The sequence below is a fragment of the Puma concolor genome, chromosome A1 (genome assembly GCF_028749965.1).
Source record: "Puma concolor isolate L17-30 chromosome A1, mPumCon1.1.hap2, whole genome shotgun sequence".
Classification (NCBI taxonomy): domain Eukaryota; kingdom Metazoa; phylum Chordata; class Mammalia; order Carnivora; family Felidae; genus Puma; species Puma concolor.
In genome coordinates, this window is record NC_141667.1 from 34,376,142 (window position 1) to 34,395,348 (window position 19,207).

At 35.7% G+C, this 19,207-nt stretch overlaps 1 protein-coding gene and 1 pseudogene across 1 annotated transcript in view; both read left to right on the top strand.

The window, feature by feature from the left end:
* FBXO4 (F-box protein 4) overlaps window positions 1-19,207 on the top strand; it is a 54,447-nt gene that overhangs the window by 30,399 nt on the left and 4,841 nt on the right. The gene's annotated exons all lie outside the window — the stretch shown is intronic.
* Window positions 7,160-8,993, top strand: LOC112861514 (tyrosyl-DNA phosphodiesterase 2 pseudogene; annotated as a pseudogene).

Consider the following 19,207-nt stretch of genomic DNA (forward strand, 5'->3'; position numbering starts at 1 on the left):
TAGAATGTCTTTCCATTTCTTTGTGTCGTCTTCAATTTCTTTCTTGTTTTAAGAAATTATAAAACAATTCTTCAGTGTTTTATAGTTTTCAGAGTACAGATCTTTTTCTCCTATTTGGTTAAGTTTATTACTAGATATTTTATTATTTTCTGTGTATTTGTCAATGGGATTGTTTTCTTAATTTCTCTTTCTACTGTTTCATTGTAGTCTATAGGAACACAACAGATTTCTGTACATTGATTTTGTATCCTGCAAACTCAGTGAATTCATTTATTGTTCTAGTCATTTTTTTGGTAGAATCTTTAGGGTTTTCTATATATAGTATCATGTCATCTGCAAATAGTGAAAGTTTTACTTCTTCCTTACCAATTTTGATGACTTTTATTTCATTTTCTTGTCTAATTGCTGTGGCTAGGAGTTCTAGTACTATGTTGAATAAAAGTGATGAGAATAGATATCCTTGTTGCTGATCTTGAGGGAAAAGCTCTCAGTTTTTCACCATTGAGCATGATGTTAGCTGCAGGTTTTTCATATAAGGCCTTTATTATGGTGAGGTGTGTTCCCTCTAAACCTACTTTTTCTTGAGAGTTTTTATCATGAATGGATGTTGTACTTTGTCAAATCATTTTTTTGTATCTATGGAAATGATCATGTAGTTTTTATCATTTCTTCTATTGATGTGATGTATCATGTTGATTGATTTGCAAGTCGAACCACCCTTGCATCCAAAGATTAAATTCCACTTGATCATGGTGAATGATTTTTTTTAATGTATTGTTGGATTCAGTTTGTGAGTATCTTGTTGAGGATTTTTGCATCTATGTTCATCAGAGATATTGTCCTGTAGTTCTCTTTTTTTTGTGGTATCTTTATCTGGTTTTGGTGTCAGGGTAATGCTGGCCTCATAGAATGAATTTGGAAGCTTTCCTTTCTCTTCTCTTTTTTGGGATAGCTTGAGAAGAATAGGTATCAACTCTTCTTTCAATGTTTGGTAGAATTCACCTGTAAAGCCATTTGGTCCTGCAATTTTGTTTGTTGGCAGTTTTTTGATTATTGATTTAATTTCATTGCAGATAATTGGTCTGTTCAAATTTTCTATTTCTTCCTATAATATTCCTGATTCAGATTTGGGAGGTTATATGTTTCCAGGAATTTATCCATTTCTTCTAGGTTGTTCAATTTGTTGGCATATAATTTTTGATAATATTCTCTTAAAATTCTTTTTATTTCTGTGGTTTTGGTTCTTATTTCTTCTCTTTCATTTTTAATTTTGTTTGAGTCCCCTCTCTCTTTTTCTCTCTCTCTTTTTTAAAATGAGTCTGGCTGGGGCGCCTGGGTGGTTAAGTTGGTTGGGTGACCGACTTTGGCTCAGTTCATATTCTTGCAGTTTGTGAGTTCGAGCCCCGTGTTGGGCTCTGTGCTGACAGCTCGGAGCCTGGAGCCTGCTTCAGATTCTACCTCTCTCTATCCCTCCCCTGCTTACATTCTGTGTCTCTCTGTCTCTCAATAATAAATAAACGTTAAAAGAATTAAAAATAAATAAAATTAGTCTGGCTAAAGGTTTATCTATTTGGTTGATCTTTTCAAAGATGTTTTCAAAGTTTCATTGATCTATTGTTTTTTAAAATTTCCATATCACTTATTTCTGCTCTAATCTTTAGTATTTCCTTCTTTCTGCTTGTTTTGGGTTTTGTTTGTTCTTCATTTTCTAGCTCCTTTTGGTGTAAAATTAGGTTTATTTGAGATTTTTCTTGCTTCTTGAGATAGGTCTGTATTGCTTTTAGAACTACTTTTGCTGCATCCCAAAGATTTTGGACCACTGTGTTTTCATATGCTTCCATGTAATTTTTCATTTATTCTTTGATTTATTGGCTGACTCATTCATTGTTTAATAGCATGTTATTTAACTTCCATGTATTTGTGATCTATCTAGATTTTTTTTCTTTTGGTTGTTTCTATTTTTAAAGCATTGTGTTCAGAAAAGAGGCATAGTATGATTTTGGTTTTTTTTCGTTTTTGTTGAGACTTGTTTTGTAGTCTCATATGTGATCTGTTCTGTCCAATGTTTGATGTACACTTGAAAGGAGTGTGTATTGTGCTGTTTTAGGATGGAATGTTTTGAATATATCTCTTAAATCCATCCAATCTAGTATGTCATTCAAATCCTCTGTTTCCTTATTGAATTTCTGTTTGGATGATCTGTTCATTGATGTAAGTGGGGTGTTAAAGTCCCCTACTATTATTGTATTATTATCGATTCGTTCTTTTATGTTTGTTATTAACTGTTTCTTGTATTCAGGCACTCCCATGTTTGGTACATAAATATTTACAATTGTTATATCTTTGTTAGATTGTCCCCTTTATTATTATATAGTGTCCTTCTTTGTCTCTTATTACAGCCTTTGTTTTAAAGTCTGTTTTGTCCCATATAATTATTGCTACCCCAGCTTTCTTTTGACATACATTGGTGTGATGAATGTTTCTTCATTCTCTCACTTTCAATCTGCATGTGTCTTTAGGTCTGAAATGAGTCTCTTATAGGCAGCATATAGATGGGTCTTTTTTTTTTAAATCCATTCTGTCACCTTGTGTCTTTTGATTGGAGTGTCTAGTTCACTTACATTCAGAGTAATAATTGGTAAATATGTATTTATTGCCATGTTTTTTACTTGTTTTGTGGTTGTTTTTGTAGTTCTTCTCTGATTACCTTTTTTCTTGCTAACTTACTCATGGTTTGCTGGCTTTTTTTACTGATATACTTAGATTCCTTTTGTTTAGAGTTGCAATTACTGGTTTTTGATTTGTGTTACCATTAGGTTTGTGTATGACATCTTCTGCATATAGCAGTCTGTATTAAGTTGATGGTCACTTAAGTGTGAACCCATTCTTTACTGCCCATCCCGAACGTTTTTGGTATATGGTGTCATACTTACATCCTTTCATTTTGTGAGTCTCTTGAATGATTTGTAAAGATACGCTTTTTTTAATGCTTTTGCGTTTCCTACTTTTCTTACTCTTACTAATGGTCTTTCCTTTCCACTCAAAGAATCTCCTTTAACATTTCTTATATGGCTGGTTTAGTGGTCTGAACTTCTTTAGCTGTTGTTTGTGTGAGAAACTCTTTATCTCTTCTTCTATTCTGAATGATAGCCTTGCTGGGCAGAGTATTCTTGGCTGCGTATTTTTTCCTTTCAGCAGTTTGAAAATATCCTGCCACTCCCTTCTTACCTTCAAAGTCTCTGTTGAAAAGTCAGCCAAGAGCCTTAGGATTTTTTCTTGTATATAACTGTCTCCTTTTCTCTTGATGCTTTTGAAATTGTCTCTTTATCACTACTTTTTCCATTTATATTACTATGTGTCTTGGTGTAGGGCTCCTTGGGTTGATTTTGTTTGGGGCTTTCTATGCTTCCTGGGTCTGGATATCTGTTTCCTTTTCCAAATTTTGGAAGATTTCAGCAATTATGTCTTCAAATTAATATTCTGCCCCCTTTTCTCTTTTTTTCTTCTTCTGGGATCCCTATAGAATGTTATTACTCTTGATGGTGTTGCTGAGTTTCCTAAACCTATTCTCATTTTGCATAATTTGTTTTTCTCTCACTTGCTTAGCTTACTTTCCATTACTCTGCCCTCCCAAGTTACTAATTTATTCCTCTGCTTCATCTAGCCTGCTATTTATTCATAACATCTAGTGTGTTTTTTAAGTTTTTATTTAAATTCCAGTTAACATACAGTGTAATGTTAATTTCAGGTATACAATATAGTGATTCAGCACTTCCATACAATACCCAATGCTCATCACAAATGCTCTCCTTAATCCCCATCTATATATGTAACCCATCCTCTTACCTACCTTCCCTCTGGCAACCATCAGTTTGTGCCCTGTAGTTAAGAGTTTGTTTCTTGGTTTGCCTCTCCATATCTTTTTTTCCCATTTGCTCCTTTGTTTTGTTTCTTAAATTCCACATATGAGTGAAATCATATGGTATGTATCTTTCTTTGGCTTATTTTGCTTAGCATAATACTCTCTAGCTCCATTCATGTCATTGCAAATGGCAAGATTTCATTCTTTTTATGGCTTAATGATATTCCATTGTTTGTACATTCTACATCTTCATTATCCATTCATCAGTCAGTAGTCCCTTGGGCTATTTTGATAATTTGACTATTGCAGATAATGTGCTATAAACATTGGGGTGCACGTATCCTTTTGAATTAGTACTTTTGTGTCCTTTGGGTAAATAACTAGTAGTGCAATTGCTGGGTTGTAGGGTAGTTCTATTTTTAAATTTTTGGGGAAACTCCATACTGTTTTCCAGAATGGCTGCACCAGTTTGCATTTCCACCAACAGTGCACGAGAGTTCCCCTTTCTTCACATCAGTACCAACATTTGTTGCTTATTGTGTTTTTATTATAGCCATTCTGAGAGGTGTTAGGTGATATCTCATTGTAGTTTTGATTTGTATTTCCCTGATACTGTTGAGCATCTGTTCATGTGTCTGTTGGACATCTGTATGTCTTCTTTGGATAAATGTCTATTCATGTTCTCTGCCCATTTTTTAATTGTATTATTGGGTTCTTTTTTTTTTTTTTTTTTTTTTTGGTGTTGAGTTGTATAAGTTCTTTATATATTTTGGATATTAACCTTTTAGAAGTTATGTCATTTGAAGCTATCTTCTCCCACTCTGTAGCTTGTCTTTTACTTTGTTGATTGTTTCCTTTGCAGTGCAGAAGGTTTTTATTTTGATGATATCCTGATAGCCTGTTTTTACTTTTGTTTCTCTTGTCTCAGGAGACGTATCTAGAAAAGTGTTTGTGGCTGATGTCAAGGACATTACTACCTGTGTTCTTTCTAGGATTTTTTTTGGTTTCAGGTCTCACATTTATGTCTTTAATTCATTTTGATTTTATTTTTGTGTTTGGTGTAAGAAAGTGATCTGGTTTCATTCCTTTGCTTGTTGTTGTCCAGTTTCCCCAGCACCATTTGTTGAAGAGACTGTCTTTTTTCATTGGATATTCTTTCCTACTTTGTCAAAGATTAATTGACCATATAGTTGTGGGTTCATTTCTGGGTTTTCTATTCTGTTACATTGATCTATGTGCCTATTTTCTGTGCTAGTACCATACTGTTTTGATCACTACAGCTTTGTATTATTACTTGAATTCTGGAATTATGATGCCTCCAGCTTTGCTTTTCATTTTCAAGATTGCTTTGGCTATGTGGGTCTTTTGTGGTTCCATGAAAATTGTGGGATTATTTGTTCTAGCTCTGTGAAAAATGCTGTTGGTAGTTTGATAGAAATTGCTTTAAATTTGTCCCATTTACAATTGCACCAAAAACAATAAGATGCTTAGAATAAACCTAACCAAAGAGGTGAAAGACTTAGTCTGAAAACTGATGAAACACTGATGAAACATATTGAAGGTCACACAAAGAATTGGAAAGATTGGAAAGACATTCCATGTTCATGGATTGGAAGAACAAATATTATTAAAATATCTACTACCCAAATCATCTGGTGTATTTTTAATTTCATTCATTATGTTCTACATTTCTGATTGGTTCTTTTTTATGTTTTTTCTTTGTTAAAGTTCTCACTGATATCTCCACTTTTTTTCTTAAGTTCAGTGAATATCTTCATAATCATTACCTTAAGTTCTCCATCAGGCATATTACTTATATCCATTTTGCTTAGGTCTTTTGCTGTGGTTTTGTCTTGTTCTTTCATTTGGGATACATTCCTATGTTTTCTCATTTTGTCTAATTCTCTGTGTCTGTTTCTCTGTGTTAGGGAGTTCAGCTACATTTCCTGGTCTTAAATGTAAAGGCCTTATGAAGAAGAGGTTCTGTAGTGCCCTGCAGTACAATGACCCCTCTTCAGTATAAACTGGCACTTTAGCTAAATCTATGCATGTTGTGTGCACTCAGCTGTTGTGTCCTGGCCACTTTTTATTTCAGTCCAGTTGTCTTCAGAGGCTCTCTTTGCCTGCTATAGTCCCCAGCCAGGGTGGGGTGCACAATTTTAACAAGGTGCACCTTGGGCTTCCACAGGGCCCACTACTACCACCCCTGCCACTGGGACTGAGGGTCTAGAAAATAGGGTGAGGAGAGGAGGTGTTGGCAAGGTTTGCACTGGTCTTCTGGGGGAGGATACCCACAGAGACTGGACTGAGGGAGGCAAGGGTTACTGGGATCTGCCAAAGTGCTGGGTGGGGGGCAGGGCTTGGCATAAGCCATTTAGGTAGTGAATGTGGGCATTGTGCTGATTCCTGCAGGTCCTCATGTGTTTATGCAAGGGGATGGAGAGGGAGATGTCACCTGACAGCTTCTTTGTTCCTGTAGAAGTCCCTCCATGAACTCTGCCCCTCTGGAACATTCTCTGAGATATGTAAATAACTTCCCCTCTTGTTTGCCCCCAGTGTTTTTCAACCTGTTGCTTCTGTGCTGTAATTCTACAGGCTGTTTGTTATGCTAAGGGCAGGACCTCAGCTTTCTATCACCCTCTGGACTCTCCAGAGCTGCACCCTCTGATATTTAAAATTTCAGGCCTTAAGTCTCACTGGTTGTTAGAACTCTAGAAATCTGGCATACATGGCATGTAGTTTTGTAAAACCAAATGTTATAGGGATTCCTCTTCGTCATGTGAGCTCCTTGGTTTGATAGTCTTTTTCTTGCTTGTCTGTACATCCACAACTGCCTCCTCCCACTGTGTGGATGACCACAGTTTCACTCCCCACCATGTATCTGCCCTTCTTACCATCTTTGATGTGGCTTCTTCTCTGCCTTTAGTTGTGGAGTTTGTTCTGCCAGTGTTCAGGGTGTTTTCTGGGTTATTACACTGAGGTGAGTGTTATCTAGTTGTATTTGTGGGATGAGGTGAGCTTAGGGTCCTCTTACTCTGCCAGTTTGCCCCCTCTCCTCTTGCTTCTTGCTGTGTGTTTTCAGTTGATTCATCTAACTGTATGATTCAGTTATCTTAATTTGGTCTGTGAGCCCTTCTATTCTGGTACCTCTGGGAGAGTCTGCCTAGTAGACTACTTGGAGACTACTATACATCAAGTTATTTGCTACTGTGGTGATGATTTACTTTAAAATAAATTTCATAAGATTCAAGTTTAATTCCATCATAAAGTCACTTTATTGCACTTGCCCTCCAGTATTAAGAGAAAGGTGAAGAGAAGAAAATGCCTTGTGTTATGCATGGGAACATCATCCTTCATGTGTCAAAGCTGAATGGAAGTTGAAAACTCTGAACTAGAAAACTAGCATTCCAGATCAAAGGCTCTGAAATCCTAATCTGACACTACCAGCAGGCCAGACTGTCCTCCCAAATGCAGAGGTCAAAGAGAGAATATGGTTAAAAAGTGAGTGATGTGAAGAATTTCAGAGGTACAACATTCAATCAATTTCTTTAATATAGAAGTCAAAGATTATTCAGTTTCTACAAGGGTTTTTTTTTTTTTTTTTTTTTTTTGTCTTCAAATGCTACAGAGGAAAGGATTGCCTGAATTTATCTAAATAATCTCATTTTGGAACTTGATTTTGCTTTAAAAGACCCAAACAGTTGACAGAGACGATATTATACTGTCTGACTTAAAAAAAAAAAAAAAAAAAAAAAAAAAACTATTTAAGGGGATATTTAAAATGTGCCATTCTTCTTCAAAAATGGTTAATGTAAAAATATTTTGAAGAGGGGTCTGCCCACAGCAAGTAAATGGAGGGGCCCAATGGTTTGGAGGCCACTCTGAAGGCAGATGAGGCAGAAGGTGAGGCCGAGGCAAAGAAGTGGCTTCTATGTGTGGACCTCTTTGTGTGGACTTATACGTGTGAACCTCTCTGTGTGGAGTTTGCCTCGGTCATGAGCTGTGACACCACCGTGGCTCAGTGCTATCTGGTGGAGAATGACTGGGAGATGGAGAGAGCGCTGAACTTGTACTTTGAGCTCCTGTGGAGGAGGGCGCTTTGGAAAGCCACACTCAGACCCCAGCCAAGTCAAAGTCCTGTGTTGACCTAATGAATAAAGAAACAACTGATTCCATTAGTTCTAAAACCAGCACATCTGAAGGTATTATGCATTTGATTTTTACAAATGTTTGAAATATTTGATTTTCAAATATTTATAATATTTGATATTTGTACAGGAGGTTATTCCCCCATATTGTAGCTACCTAAAGAAGAGAGCAAGTAGTGATGTGATTATTATGGGTCACGAAGAAGGATATTTCACAGCTATAATGTTGAAGAAATCGAGAGTGAAATTTAAAATCCAAGATATCCCTTTTCCAAATACAAAAATGATGAAAAACGTTTTGTGTGTGTATGCAACTGTGTTGGGAAATGAACTTTGCCTTATGACTTCTCATGTGGAAAGCACCAAAGAGCATGCCAAGGAACAAATGAATCAGTTAAAAATGATTTTAAAGAAAATTCAAGAAACTCCAGAGTCAGCTATAGTTATATTTGCAGTGGATACAAATTTAAGGATCACCAAGTTACCAAATGGGTGCTTTACCCAAAAATAATTTGTCTGGGAGTTTTTGACAAATCTAGGCATTGCCAGTATGCATGGGATACACAAATAAACTCTAATCTTGGAATGTCTGCTACTTGTAAGCTTCATTTTAATCAAATATGTTTCAGAATAGCAGCAGAAAGTGGTCCTATTGTTACCCAAAGTTTGGACTTCCTTGGGTTGGAAAAACTGGACTGTGGTAGATTTCCTAGTGATCACTGGGGTCTTCTGTGCAACTTAGATGTGATATTATGAAATATTTTTCAAATAAGAGTTTTACATTTTCTGGTAATTTCATTCTGGATTTTGCAAATGTAATTTCTACTTATCTGGAAAGGTAGGCTTAATATGGAGGAATTGATATACTGTGTCACTGTAACAGAAGAAAACACTACTGTGATTTTATTTTGTGAACTGTGTCCTCAAATTTCAGAACTAAATATTGATGTTTATTTAAATTAAAGAATACCTAGTGTTCAGTATATGAGACTTCTTCTTAAAAGGCCACCAAGACCGTTGGAGCTTTTAATAATGCTCAGAGCTGCCAGCTGGTTCTCAAGTAGGGCCACATTGTCTCTGGGCTAGCCTTTATATTTTGTTTATTTTTAAAATCAGGCACCAAATAGTTTATATTTTAAGTAAATACTTAAAAATAAGAGATTATTGAGGTTGGGGGATTGGATCTTTTCATTATATTTTAAAAATTCACATAATCTTAAATGAAAAAGCCATGATTATATACATTTAAATAGAGGACAACTATCCTATAGCAGACTTTGTCTTTGTCAGCTAATAGTACATAATTGGTCACCTGTAAGTGAAACCTCCTGATTTTAAATTCTTCAACTTTTCAAAATGCGTATTTGTCAACATGTCACCATTCATGTTGCCAACAGGGGCAAATAGGCTTGATAACGATTAAAGTCAGTTTTATACCTGTACTGGACTTTTTTCCTAAGAGAAAAATAAGTGTGTAAAGAGGAATAATCTTTTAGATTTACTTCTTCTAAAATTGAATTATTTTACAGAGGAGGGATAAAGAGCACTTTTTAATGTGCTTAAAGAAACATTTTAAGGGGTGCTGAGTGGCTCAGTTGGTTAAGTGGCTGACTTCAGCTCGAGTCATGATCTCTTACAGCTCAGAGCCTGCAGCCTGCTTTGGATTCTGTGTCTCCCTCTCTCTCTGCCCACCCCTGCCCCCCACCCCACCACCTGCTCACACTCTGTCTCTCTCTTTCTCTCAAAAATAAAATAAAAAGAAACATAAAAAACTCAATATTCAGTTAAAAAACATTTTTTAAGAGAAGTGTACTTTAAATAAATAATTTTACTTGTTTAAAAAAATTTTTTTGAAGAGTAAATACTTCATGAATGCTGTTAGTATATTTTTTATTATGTGAAATGGAAGCAATAGAAAAATATTTTATCAGAGATGTCATGAATTTTCCTTTTTATTTCATTGGCATGAAACATGTAATATGAGTTTTAAATTAAGATGTTTAGTCATTGGAGCTTTATAACCACTCTTCTCAAAGCAACAACCTCTGAACATAGCACTGAATCATATAATCATAATTCAACATTCACCTCTAGCCAATCCCTCTATTCTGAATTTTCAGTAAAACAATTTAGTTATTTGAACACCAGCTGGTGGCCTATTCTCTATACTGCAAATAATAGAAGGATTTATAAGCTACTCATGTTGCCTCTTTTCAGTGTAACTAGGAAGACAGAATGTTATTTTATATATTAATCACTTCATAATCATTGATTATGTCCAATCTGTTCATCTGAAGTGAAGGATGTCCAAAAGAGGGACATCAAAGATTAATTTCAGTTAATTAAATTCTTAAATTACATTTCCAGCTGAAGGCTAAAGTATAGACATTAATTTAGTATGAAATTGATAGATAATTATATGTGTTGCATATGTTTCTGTTTCTTCACTTGTAGAGAAATTTTAGAGAAAGTAGGCAAGGCTGCCTTACCTAGATGAAAGAAAGTTTGCAAATTTGATACATGTTTGGTATATAAAAGCGTTTTTAGACATCTCATGCTACTCTCCCTCATCAGAGTAGAAAGTAATCACAGGGAATACAGGAACATCTGGTCCTAAAAGTAAGTCATGTCAGAGAAGAATATGAAAATGGACAAGGATGTAGGCAAATAAGGGTGAATATCATACAGTCAATGTCCTTTCATATGACCTTCTTTTTGTGTGTGTGTGCTCCCACTTATGGATGGTTTTGCTTCCTTCACAGTTCATGTTGTATTCTAAATTTGACATCATACAGGAATGAAAAGGATTTTTACTTACTGGGTCTCAGGAAAAAACAGCATTTCAGTCATAATATACAGACTACATAGATCTAGAATATTTTTAAAAGCATGATATAAAGATTTCTGTTTCTAGCCAAGATGGAGGGTAAATTGAGAGCGACAAGATTTGCTTTCCTGTCCAAGCAACAAATAATAAAATATATGAAAGAACAGTTTTTAAGATATTGAACATTAGGCAATGAATGGTAGTGATTCCCTTAACTAATAGATGAGATCTATAATTTTCCCAGGTTATTGGCTGCAGATTTCCCAGGCCACAAGGAAGAGAGAACCCAGAGAAAGCCTGGTGGTCTTCTTGAGTTGAGAGGGTGAAGCAAGGAATCTGGGGAGGTCAAGGAAGCCATAGTTCATAGGGAAAGTGTCACAGAAGAGAGAGTTATGCAGAGAAAGGTAGAAAAATCTCTGGGAATCTGCAGAATCCTCTGTGTGTTTTCAGCTGAGCACTGATCTGTGCATGAGGGTGAGGAAGCTACTTGAGGCTGGAGAAAGAACCACCAAGAAAGAATTAGAGGGAATAATTCCCAGGACTTGCAGAAGACATCAGCCACTGTGGGAAACCCCATAATTCTGGATGATAGGTAGAATTCTCAAAAATGTTTTGCCTCAATAGTGGCAAAATCAACCATAAACTAAATGCTGCTTTGTTCCTCCTAACAACCCTCACAAGCAAGACCTGAATGTATCACACTGGTTCTAAGTAGCTTAATAGCAGTCCAGAATAAGCCTCAACAATATTTATAGAAATGCAAAGATATACTGCATCCAACAAGATAAAATTCATAATGTCTAGGATTCAACAAGAATTATCAGCATGCAAAGAAGCAAGGTATTATCCATAAGGAGGTGAAAAATAATCTATTCAATCAATCCAGATGTGTCACAAAAGAATTCATAAACCAAGACAGTAAACAATTACTATAACTATACTTCCTACGTTCAAGAAACTGGAGTAAATATTGTGTACGTTAGGTACAGCCAGAAGATGTTAAAAAGACCTAAATTGGACTTTCAGGGATTAAAACTACATTTTTTGAAGTGAAAAATATAGTAGGTGGGAGTCTTGATATTGCAGAACTGATCACTGAACTTGAAGACACAGCAATTGAATCTATACAATAAGTAAAGAGAAAAAAATTACTGACTCCCCTCCTCCACAGACCATTAGTATTTAATATTTCTTACAGTGCAAGTCTATGGTAGATAAGATGAATCCTTTCAGTTTTTGCCTGCTTCTAAATGTCTTTATTTTGACTTCAATTCTAATTAATTAAATTAATTTTAAAATTTACATCCAAGTTAGCATATAGTGCAACAATGATTTCAGGTAATTTCTTAATGCCCCTTACCCATTTATCCCATCCCCCTCCCACAACCCTCCAGCAACCCTTTCTTTGTTCTTTATATTTAAGAGCCTCTTATGTTTTTGTGCCCCTCCCTGTTTTTATATTATTTTTGCTTCCCTTCCCTTATGTTCATCTGTTTTGTATCTTAAGTTCTTCATATGAGTGAAGGTATATTTGTCTTTATCTAATTTTGCTTAGCATATTACCCTCAAGTTCCATCCATGTTGTTGCAAATGGCAAGATTTCATTCTTTTTGATTGCCAAGTAATACTCCATTGTGTATATATAACACATCTCTATCCATTCATGCATTGATGGCCATGTGGGCTCTTTCCATAGTTTGGCTATTGTCGATAGCATGGCTATAAACATTGGGGTGCATGTGCCTCTTCCAAACAGCACACCTGTATCCCTTAGATAAATACCTAGTAGTGCAATTGCTGGGTTGTAGGGTAGTTCTATTTTTAATTTTTTGAGGAACTTCCATACTGTTTTCCAGAGTGGATGCACCAGTTTGCATTCCCACCAGCAGTGCAAAAGAGATCCTCTTTCTCTGCATCCTTGCCAACATCTGTTGTTGCCTGAGTTGTTAAAGTTAGCCATTTTAACTGGTGTGAGATGGTATCTCATTGTGGTTTTGATTTGTGTTTCCCTGATGATGAGTGATGTTGAGCATTTTTTCATGTGTTGATTGGTCATCTGGATGTCTTCATTGGAAAAGTGTATTTTTTCACTTCATTTTTATTTTATTTTATTTATTTATTTTTAATATGAAATTTATTGTCAAATTGGTTTCCATACAACACCCAGTGCTCATGCCAACAGGTGCCCTCCTCAATGCCCATCACCCACCCTCCCCTCCCTCCCCTCCCCCCAATCAACTCTCAGTTTATTCTCAGTTTTTAAGAGTCTCTTATGGTTTGGCTCTCTCCCTCTCTAACTTTTCTAACTTTTTTTTCCTTCCCCTTCCCCATGGTCTTCTGTTAAGTTTCTCAGGATCCACATTGACTTCATTTTTAAAGGACATTTTTACAGGGTATAGAATTCTAAGTAAACAGTTTTTCTTTTTTCTCCAAGAACTTTAAGATACCATTACATTGCTCACCCCTTTCATTTTTTTTTCCTGATAACAGGGTAGGCATCATTCTCATCATTGTTCATTGTATGTAATATTTCTTTCCTTCCTCTGATATCAAGATTTTATCTTTATCCTTTAGGTTTCAGCCATATGATTATGATATGCCCAGTTGTGGTTTTCTTTGTATTTACTCTTCTAGGATTTCTCTGAACTTCTTAAGTTGATGTCTTCCATCAATTTTGGAAAATTCTCACTCATTACTTAGGATATTTCTTTTTCTCTGTTGTTGTTTTTGTTCTGGGACTCCAGGTATGCAAATGATAGCCTATATGATAGTGTTTCACAGTTACCGGAGTTTCTGATTCCCCTTTTTAAAAAATGTTTTCTCTTTCTTTTTTAATTTGGATAATTTCAATTATCTTGTAATTCACTGATTCATGTGATGTGTTCAGTATGCTAATAAGCCCATCAAAATAATTCATCTTTTTTTTTTCATTTTTAGGATTATCATCTGGCTCCTTTTTATAGTTTTCATTTTTATGCTATAATTCCCCATCTGTTCACACATTACCCACCTTGTACATGAAATTTCTTTTTTTTTTTTTTAATTTTTTTTTCAATGTTTATTTATTTGTGGGACAGAGAGAAACAGAGCATGAACGGGGGAGGGGCAGAGAGAGAGGGAGACACAGAATCGGAAACAGGCTCCAGGCTCCGAGCCATCAGCCCAGAGCCCGACGCGGGGCTCGAACTCACAGACCGCGAGATGGTGACCTGGCTGAAGTCGGACGCTTAACCGACTGCGCCACCCAGGCGCCCCTGAAATTTCTTAATATATTTATTATTGTTATTTTAAAATCCCTCTGATAATTCTAGTATTGGACCATTGTTGGATAAGGTTTTAATTGACTGTTTTCTCCCTTTAGAACAAGTCACTTTTGTGTGTGTGTGATTGATGGTTTGATACAGAAGCTGAGGAAAATAATAGTTATACCCAGAAAAGGGCACATTCCTTTTGTCAGTCCACTAAAAAGAGCAGGTAAGTTGTGGGGAGATGAGTCAATCTCATCTGTAATTGAATTGAATCTTGGCTTGGCTATTTCTTTAGTTGGATTTATTTCACCACAGACTTCAATAATAATTTGTTCAAGGGATCAGAATTTTCTTTTTACCAGACGTGTGTCTAGAGGATCTGTTTCCATTCTCCTGCTTTGCCTTCAGCCTTCCTCAGGTCCTGGTTGTCTGCATCTCAGAGGGATGTTCTTCAACATTCTTGCCTCTGCCCCCATCCAAAATCAGTCATTGCTTGGTACTCACTGGGAATCCCAAGTACCTAAAGAGTTCAGTTCATTCCTCCTCTGCTGCCTCAAGACTGCAAGAAACTGCCTATGATTACACCTCAGAGGAGAATCCCTTTCATCTTTCTTGCCCCTCTCCCAGTCATAAGTTATCACTGTCTCTAACTCAGTGTTAGGCCCTGAGAACTCATAGAACTTGTCTCCCTTCTCCTTTCCTGTCCTCAGAGTTCATGAGGTCCTTCACACTGTACCTTAGAGGAGCAGATCTTTCTCAGCATTCCTGCCCTTCCACTAAAATTAGGTGCCTGCTGCCTTGTATCAATCATCATAAAACCCTAGTGCTTGAAGGTTTCTTTCAGCATTCCTAACCTAGCCCCAGTATTTCTCATGATCACTCTGTGAAGGCCCATGAGGAAGTATTGAAGGTGGGCATACTCTGTCCTAAGGATTCTAAACTATCAAGGATTCTAAACTACCACACTTGGTCTACAAAATCAAAATTGTTTTAAAAGTTCAGCAGTTTTCTTTTTACCTATTTCTCTGCAGGTTTCTCCTTTTCCATTCCTTCACTTAGGATGAAAGAAAACCGTTGGGTCTCTTCACTCCAGAGAGAGGTTTATAAGTTTCTGGATTTTATTAATTCATTATATATTTCCCCCCATATTTATCTCTCTGATGAATTTTTAATAAACTATGATTTCATTGGTTATCTGGCCTGTTACTGTTAGGGTAGAAATGGCATTCTCTCTCTCTCTCTTTTTTAAAGACTACATGTTAACTCAGTTATTAATGTCCATATAAAAGTCCCACATGAAATATTAGCAGATCACATTAAAAAATATACTATGACCAAATGATAAACATATCCACTAACATCATTGCTATTTTAACCTTGCACTTGAGCTATTAACCAATGCAATTAGAGGGAAGAAAAAAAAAGCAAAATGTTACAACTGGAAATAATAGGTGAAACTATCACCTAATGGTGATATGTGCTCCTAATATTTTATAATCTAATAGAATATTAGCATATATTAATAAACAAAAATCAATATCTTTAAAATATGAAAACCACAAGCAGTTAGAAGACATAATGGAAAATACAATTCCATTTACAATTGATATTAGATGAGCAAATATAGTATGGAATAAACATCATGACTGTGTAAATCAGACGTGAAAAAAATTTAAATATAAATTTTTATTGAAAAATTTATAATTGAACATGTTCTTTTATCAAAAAACTTGATATTAAAAAGATGTTAATTATCTTAAAGTTAATTCAAGCATTATTATAATCCTAATCAAAACAATAATTGTTTTTTATTTTACTTATACTTATTTGTTTATTTTTAATTTATTTTTTAAATTTACATCCAAGTTAGTTAGCATATACTGCAACAATAATTTCAGGAGTAGATTCCTTAATGCCCCTTACCCATGTAGCCCATGCCCTCTCCCACAACCCCTCCAGTAACCTTCTGTTTGTTTTCCATATTTAAGAGTCTCTTTACTGGTTATGAATCTGTTCAAAATTTTCTATTTCTTCCTGTTTCAGTTTTGGTAGTGTATATGTTTCTAGAAATTTGTCCATTTCTTCCATATTGCCCATTTTATTAGCATATAATTGCTCATAATATTTTCTTATTATTTTTATTTCTGCTGTGTTAGTTTTGATCTCTTTCATTCTTGATTTTATTTATTTGGGTCCTTTCCTTTTTCTTTTTGATCAAACTGGCTAGGGGTTTATTAATTTTGTTAATTCTTCAAATAACCAGCTTCCTGTCTTCCGCTGGTTTTGGGTTTTATTTGCTGTTCTTTTTCCAGCTCCTTAAGGCATAAGGTTAGCTTGTGTAGTTGAGATCTTTCTGCCTTCTTTAGGAAGGCCTGGATTGCTATATACTTTCCTCTTATGACTGCCTTTGCTGCATCCCAGAGGTTTGGGGCTGTGGTGTTATCATTTTCATTGGCTTTCATGTACTTTTTAATTTCCTCTTTAACTTCTTGGTTAGCCCATTCATTCTTTAGTAGGATGTTCTTTAGTCTCCAAGTATTTGTTATCTTTCCAAATTTTTTCTTGTGATTGATTTCGAGTTTCATAGTGCTGTGGTCTGAAAATATGCATGGTATGATCTTGATCTTTTTGTACTTGTTGAGGGCTGATTTGTGTCCCAGTATGTGATCGATTCTGGAGAACGTTCCATGTGCACTGGAGAAGAATACATATTCCATTGCTTAGGATGAAATCTTCTGAATATATCTGTTAAGTCCATGTGGTCCAGTGTGTCATTCACAGCCATTGTTTCATTGTTGATTTTGTGCTTAGATGATCTGTCCATTGCTGTAAGTGGAGTGTTGAAGTACCCTACTATTATGGTATTGTTATCAATAAGTTTCTTTATGTTTGTGATTAATTGATTTATATATTTGGGTGCTTTCATATTTGGACTATAAATATTTACAATTGTTAGGTCTTCTTGGTGGATAGACCCCTTAATTATGATATAATGTCCCTCTTCATCTCTTGTTACAGTCTTTATTTTAAAGTCTAGATTGTCTGATATAAGTATAGCTACTCCAGCTTTCTTTTGATGGCCATTAGCACGATAGATGGTTCTCCATCTGCTTACTTTCAATCTGAAGGTGTCTTTAGGTCTAAAGTTGGTCTCTTATAAACAGCATATAGATGGATCTTGTTTTCTTATTCATTCTGTTTCCCTGTATCTTTTGATTGGAGCATTGAGTCCATTGACGTTTAGAGTGAGTACTAAAAGATATGCATTTTTTGCCATTATGTTGCTTGTAGAGTTGGAGTTTCTGGTGGTATTCTCTGGTCCTTTCCAGTCTTTATTGCTTTTGGTCTTTTTTTTTCTGTCTTTTCTCCCTTCAGAGAGTGCCCCTTAAAACTTCTTGCAGGGCGGGTTTAGTTCTCACAAACTCCTTTAGTTTTTGTTTGTCTGGGAAACTTTTTATCTCTCTTTCTATTTTGAATGATAGCCTTGCTGGATAAAATTCTTGGGTGCATATTTTTGTGATTCAGCACATTGAATATATCCTGTCACTCTTTTCTGGTCTGCCAAGTTTCTGTGGATAGGTCTGCTGCAAACCCGTCTGTCTTCCTTTGTAGGTTAAGGACTTTTTTCCCTTGCTGTTTTCATACTTGCCTGAGTATTTTGTGAATTTGATTATGATAGACCTTGTTGATGGTCGGTTTTTGTTGAATCTAATGGGAGTTCTCCATGCTTCCTGGATTTTGATGTCTGTGTCTTTCCCCAGGTTAGGGAAGTTTTTCACTATGATTTGCTTACATAACCCTTCTACCCCCTTTTCTCTCTCTTCATCTTCTGGGACCCCTGTGATTCTGATGTTCTTCCTTTTTAATGAGTCACTGATTTCTCTAATTCTTAAATCATGCCCTTTTGCCTTGGTCTCCCTCTTTTTTTTCTGCTTCGTTATTCTCCATAAGTTTGTTCTCTGTATTGCTGATTCACTGCTCTGCCTCATCCATCCTTGCTGCTGTGGCATCAATTCAAGATTACAGCTCAATTATAGCATTTTTTATTTCATCCTGACTAGATTTTACTTCTTCTATCTCCACAGAAAGGGATTCTAATCTATTTTCAACCTCAGCTAGTATTCTTATTGTGATTCTAAATTCTTGTTCAGACATCTTGCTTGTATTTGTGCTGATTAAGTTCCTGGCTGTTGTTTCTTCCTGCTCTTTCTTTTGGGGTGAATTCCTTCATTTTGTCATTTTGAAGGAAGAAAAGGAATTAATAAGGTAAAAAAAATAAAATTAAAGAATTAAAAACCACACACACACACACACGCAAAAATCAAATAAATGATGCTAGATCCTAGGTGTATTTTGGTCTGGTTGTTGAAAGGAGGTTGATAGATTAGAGAAAAAAGGGAAAAGAGAAAAAAAAAGGAAAATGCTTGAAAATTGGAAAAATGAATACAATGAAATAGAATAAAATGAAATGAAATGAAGGAGGTAAAATAGAAGTTGAAAAATTTACAAAAATGCAAAAAATATAGGAGCAAAAAATTAAAGAAATTGTTTTTAATAAAAATTGAAAATAAAAATACAATTTTCACTTTTTGTATTCAAGAAAAAGAAAATAAACAGAAAAGAAAAAAAATTGAATAGATGGACCAGTGAACAGACTGAAATATGATTGAAATTACATCGTTTTCCCCTAGAAGTCAAATCATGAAGCACTTTATAGTCTGTAAACTAAGCAGGCGGAGAGACTTGTGGTGTTTCTGAAGAGCAAGGTTGGCCCAGTTGGGTGGGGCTTAGTGTAACAGCTCCGTTCTCCACTAGATGGTGCTACTTAGCTTACTGTGGTGGATTGTTGTGGTGCTTGTAGGTGTGGATGTGCATGCATGGGAAGGGTGAAAATGGTGTCACCCAGGTACCCAGTCTCTAGTATCAGAACTCTGTTCTCCCCAGTCAGCAATTGCGCACCTGTCCTTTGTCTCCAGTCTGTCTACTCCCCACTTTTACACTGTCCATGACCTAGCCATCAGGTTGCCAGGTGGCACTTCCCTCCTGAGTTTTTTTTTTTTAATTTTTAATGTTTATTTATTTTTGATAGAGAGAGAGAGAGAGACAGAGCATGAGTATGGGA